Here is a 6,000-nt window from a genome sequence, read left to right on the forward strand (position 1 = left end):
GATCTTAAAAACAAAGCAAAAAACCTTGGGAATTAAACCTGGGAGCTTCTTTACTGGTCCTTCCCTAATGATACAGAAGAAGCTGCCTAATATTTGGTTCATCCTAATATTGCTATGCTAAAGAGGAGGAGTTTCAGACAAACAGATATTGCAGCTGCTTTTGTGCAGCACACTGCCACCACTGAGCCTGCTAGTCTTCAGTATAGCCTAAGAACTGCAGGGGATACTCACAGGGATCAGTGTAATCTCGGGATAACCTTGAGGGTATCAAATGTATACATTTAATGAATATAATGGTCACAAAAATCATCTGCTTGGAAACGCCATATAGTTAATGATGGATTAACGATTAGGGATATTATAACATGAGAAACAGATCTAGACCCCAAAAGCTGACCAGAGATAGGGTTAATACTAATCAGTGGGTCAGGCAGTGTTGATGCTTTCTTCTCTGTGCAATTCTTGGTTCTGAAGAATGCTGTAATTTAATAGCTAAGGTGAACTGTGCTCCAGGAAATCCCCTGTTTAAATCTCCAAGAACTTACACACTCCAAGAACTTACTAGGTGGCCTTAATTGTATCTTTTTGCTTCAGCTCTCATCTGCAATATGGGCATAATAAATTATCCTGGCATAGGAACAAAGGAGTCTGCCATATCCCAAGCAAGTGACTTGCCCATCTAGTTCAGTATTGCCTTCCTTGACTGCTGGCAGTAACTCTCCAGGTTTTCAGACAAGAATCTAGAGAGGAGCCTGGGACCTTTTGCATATGAAGCAGATGCTCCATTACTGAATTACTTGTAAGCTTCTTGTAAATTACCAAAGCTATGTGAACAGGCATTATAGAGTGCTCTAGCAACTTGAATTATTGTTCCTTTCCACTGCAGCTTAATCATAAAGCAAAGGACGTGAAAGGTGAATAAGACTACTAAAGGGATGAGAAGCCTAATTCCTGTTAAAAATTTGACTTGGCTTGGGTAATGCTCACCTCATTTATCCACAGATATGATTATTCATATCTAATACATCCTGGGTAGGGCAAAATTCATTAACACTTGTAAAATACCTGATCAAAAAGGTATTGCAGATGAGCACAGCATCATTATGTGATTAGTCATAGCTTTGTTGTTTGAATCTTTTAGGTAGCCCTCAGACTATTTCATTAGTTATATCTTCATCAATTATACTTAGAGACACCACATTGCTCATAGTTTTTGAAGCTTAGGAACAAGTCTGCATCTCTGCTGCCTTTCCTTCTTTGAAATCTTGCTTTGTCTTGGCACAGCAGAAGGCCCTTTTGCAAAGGGTATTAGCAGAGCTCTGGAAACTCCTAGTGGAAGACCAGCCAAAATTCATACTGGCATCTAGACAAGTCTAACTTATTTCTCTTTAATAATCTAACCATGGCTGGCTTTCCGATGGCTTCATTTTTTTATTCACATATTCCCCAAAAAAGGAAAAAAGAGAATTCCAAAGCTCTGAAGAGGAATACACCATTTGGTTAAAAATATGTTTTCTGTTTCCCTCTGTGGATATTTATCTGTACGTTTCATGGGTTCATGGGCTTCTTTTGGCAAAAAAAATTCAGTGGGAATGTTGCCTTCCATGTTGCCTGTCATTGTTTTACCACACCCTCCCCACACATAAATATCACATTGCCATATAATAAATGGCAATTGGTGGCTCTTTCATTCTACCCAAGCATTCTGTCTTGGCCCAGGATTCATTTGATTTTCTTGTATCTACACAGATTGGGATAAGAGGAATTCTGTCCCAATTGCTGGAGGATGGGAATTATGTTCATCAGTATGGGATTAGATATTTTCCAGTACACAAGGTTCAGTTATGCATCAGTTGCAGCATTCATCTTAAATGTACACCAAAGACTGAAGCTAATTTGTCATTATTTCTCATTTATCACTCACAGATATAAGAAATATCACTAGAGAGTTGTAGAGAGCTGGCTGCTGAAGGAAATGGTGAACCATTTCAATGGTGTAGTGAATCTGATGTAAGGGCCTGTCTTATATTTAATTTTCAGGAAACGTGTCTTTCTGGCCATGTATTCAAGCCAATTGCTTTTAGGTTTCATATTATTATATAGTTGATCTTACCTCCTTGCCACTTTATTCTGTGATAGCAGTAGTTTGGATTGTGTTGATTTATTTGGTCTAATTATCTCTCTCTCTCTCTCTCTCTCTCTCTCTCATCTCTTTCTAATTTCTAGGCCACCCAACTCCAACAACTCTGAGCAGCTTACCATATACAAAATAATAAAACCAACACTAAAACCCAAAAGATGGTGTCATCCAGACGGAACAGCAACCAACTTCTCTTCCCCACCAGCAGAGGCTAAAACAAACAGAAAGGCCACCAACCACACTAACCCAAGACCTGGTGGGAAGACACATGTTTTTAATGCTCTGTTGAATTTATAAATACAAAATATAGTAGCTCTGAACTTTTCAAACAATAGGCTTTTAAAATGCAATAATTTTGTGTATTGTTTTCATATGCCATATGGGTTCCAAAAATGTTCAGGCATTTTTCACGTAATTTCAACTTTTTTTTTCCTTCACAATCATTGACACCCTGAAGGTAGTAAAGTCACTACAGCACTTCCAGTATTACTTGTTTTTGTTTTTGTTTTAAATCCAGAAACTCAGCACAAATGCAGGCTTCTAAGTTGTACTGTTTATTTTCTGAATTAAAAAACCCACTCACTCTCATGTTCACATAGTCATTCATGCCTACCTAATCAAAATCTAGCTGGCCATCCTAGAATCATCCTCTGTCATTTGTAGATTGGGCATAATATTGTCCAAGTTGAGCTCTGAGCTCAGTGGTAGAAACACACAAATACATTAATTCCTCCTAATACAGAATAATAGTAATTTGGTCACACATAATCTCCAGTACATGGAAATTTTTTATCTCAATTCTGTATGGAACTATCTTTGAAAAATGTAGAACACAAATGCTAAGTTGTTAAGTGAGGCAGCTAAGTGGGACCACCTAATGCCAGTTCTGAAAGATGTCTAATTCAAGACACTGATTCTAGTGATTAAAGCTGTGGATGACTTCAGACCTAAATAGAGTGCCTCTCTGTCAGGGCCAGCCTCTCTTCGCAATAAGACACAGACTCACTTAATGGGTATTAAGGATTTCTGGTTTATTGGAATGATAGCTGACAGATCGAAAAACGGGAACGGGGTAGGTAGTGTGGGGGTGCCCCTTTTATACCCTCCTGTATTGCCCCGGGCTTCCCCACCCCTAAATGCCCCGATCCCTCTTGATGGGATCCTTGATGGCTGCGTGGGCGTTTTCCCCGGTGTCCTCTTTGTCTTCCTGCAACGGTTGAGTTCTCCGGGGCACCATGTGCTCCTTATCTTCACTCCTCTGACGTCCCTCTTTTCAGGTGTTGATGGGATCATGGGTGTGGGTGTCTTTGGGTGCTTGTTTTAATTCCTGATTGGATTATCTTCTTCCCCCTTTTCCTTAATGATCATGATCCACGTTGTGAGGCTCTTTGTGCCTTGCAACGAGGTCATGACACTCTCTCACTAGCAGTCAACCCATGTATGGACATTAGCCAGAGAGGTGGTACTTATGGTTTTACCCTTTGGTAGAGCTATGGTACAATGCATTCAAATAGTCTTCTCTGTAATGGCTCTCCATTTATGGATATCTCTCCCAGTTCACTGACTGCTCATGCTAATTCTTAGAAGGTTCTGGTGTCTGCTAAAGACTTATTTGTTTATCCAGACTTTTGTTCAGATTGCTGCTACTGTATCACATGCTCTTTTTTTCACTGTTGTTTTTTAGCTTGTTAGATTTTCATGGGATTTTATTGTCTTTTACAGATTTTATTATCTTTTACTGATTTTTGAATTTTGCTTTTGGAATAATTTTTAATGATAAATGTGGGTCACAAATATTACAATATAAATAAATACACAGTCCTTCCTGCTGCAGAGAACTAGGAAACATCTAAGAACTTCTGCTTCTGCCACACCATACCAAGGGAAATCCTAGGAAGATTGAGGTGGTGGGGGAGTGAAAAATATTAATACCATAGCCAAATGTCTGTGTAAGTGCTGTCCCACTCCTCAGCTGAATTGATTGTCACCTGTGTGTGAAAGGCACTCATGGCAGCTTGCTTTTACATAAATATACTGTTGAAGGAACACTCTGCTCAATTGAAAACATTTTCAGCTTTTTCTTTCATTTGATCTTTCTGTAACATACTTTTCATATTAATCTTGGCATTTCTCTCTCATCTGGTTTCAACTTTTGATTAGAAACTTGAAGTTCAACTTTAGCACTTTGAGATAGAGAAACAGGGTTCCTGCCGCAGTTTAACCCCTTCAGCAGTTTCCTCCAAAGGATTCCAAAACATTTTGGCATTTTTAAATTGGCTGGGGGGGGGGGGTCAATGCTGAAAATAATATAATTCACAAGAACTAAAGAAATGGGGTGGGGAGAATGGACAACAAAACGTTTAACCTCATTGTTCAAGAGAAGAAGAAAAATAAATAGGAGATCTGTGTATATCGCAGTCAGAAGAGAATGCACAGCTAGTGAAACTAAAGTTTTCTCTTCACCATAGTGGCCCATTTACAGGTGTGAAACCCTTGAAAGTTTTATTGAAATTAAATCAAATAAAATAGCAAGCCAGGTTAATGAGATAATGGCACAGTCCCAATTATATAGAGGAAAACAAAGGCACACCATATATAAATTAATCTTAGATAAAACATAAAGCAATGTTTGTATTAAGGATCAGATGTGGACAATTTGCATTGAAACATAAGATCAAGTGGCTTTCATATACAAGGCTTGCATCACATAATGTTTAAAAGCCTGTTTTTTGAGCCTTGTTTTCCACCAGCTCCCTTGTTAAGTCTTAACTATATTTCTAACTGTAGTTAGCAGATTGACCTGAAGATTAAGGAAGGGGCACCTACACTGTGCAGAAGAAGCACTCAGCTGGAAGTTCTGGATCCAAAATCTAGAATTCAGGAGAATCAAAACAGAGTTAATCCAAGTAATAATTGATATAAATGTTTAGAAATTATTTGAGCAGTCCACAGGAGAAAAAATAGAAGGAAATAAAAAAAGGGGAAGCAAAGAGAAATCTAAGAGATCCAAATGTACTCAAAAATCTCCACAAACAAAAAGTTAGCTAGCTCACTCTGATTTCTATCTAGATATAGGCTTACAATAAACACGTTGTAATCTAAATAGTCCTCCATTGTGAATTCCTGGCAGTAAAATGCATGATCAGATATAAAAAGAGAGATGACTTCTTCAGGCTTTTATGAGAGAAATTAAATTAACTAACTTAAAAGTTAATAATGATATATATCATTACATATGATATAATTTGTACTACCGTTCAGAGTCCCTCCTTGGGGAGAGATGGGCGGCAGTACAAATTTGAGACATAAATAAATAAATAAATAAATAAATATGATGTTATTGTATAACATAATATAAATAAATAGGTACGACATGTTTTTAGTGCATAAAAGACATGTGGGTTTGTGGGTAACGCGTTAATGCATTAAGTGAGCACATTAAGTAAGCATAAAAAATAAAAAGTAATATTTTTCTGTTCCAGTAGAAAAGATTAATGAGGGCTCAAAGTTTTATGCAAAAATAATCCTAAGGGAAAAATCCTAATGAAGTAAAAAATCTTTTTAAAAAAAGCTATAGGAAGGAAGAAAGTCTCTGATAAAAACAGAATGGAAATATCTCTAACTCATTGTGAAAATATTGCAGGCAAAAAAAGGAATGAAATCTAAAAGTAACTACCCCATCTTTTTGCTTTCCAGAAAACACTTCAGCACAAAAAAGATCAGAAAAATAACAATATAAAAATATAATGTACTGTATGTGAAACAGAGATCCTAAGTTAAGGTGGGGATCAGTGAAAAAGGACTGATTCAGAGTTTCTGCTATCTGATTAGTTCCATCTTTTCTTGTCTCTTCTCACTTC

This window comes from Candoia aspera, chromosome 3, assembly GCF_035149785.1.
Source record: "Candoia aspera isolate rCanAsp1 chromosome 3, rCanAsp1.hap2, whole genome shotgun sequence".
NCBI classification, from domain to species: domain Eukaryota; kingdom Metazoa; phylum Chordata; class Lepidosauria; order Squamata; family Boidae; genus Candoia; species Candoia aspera.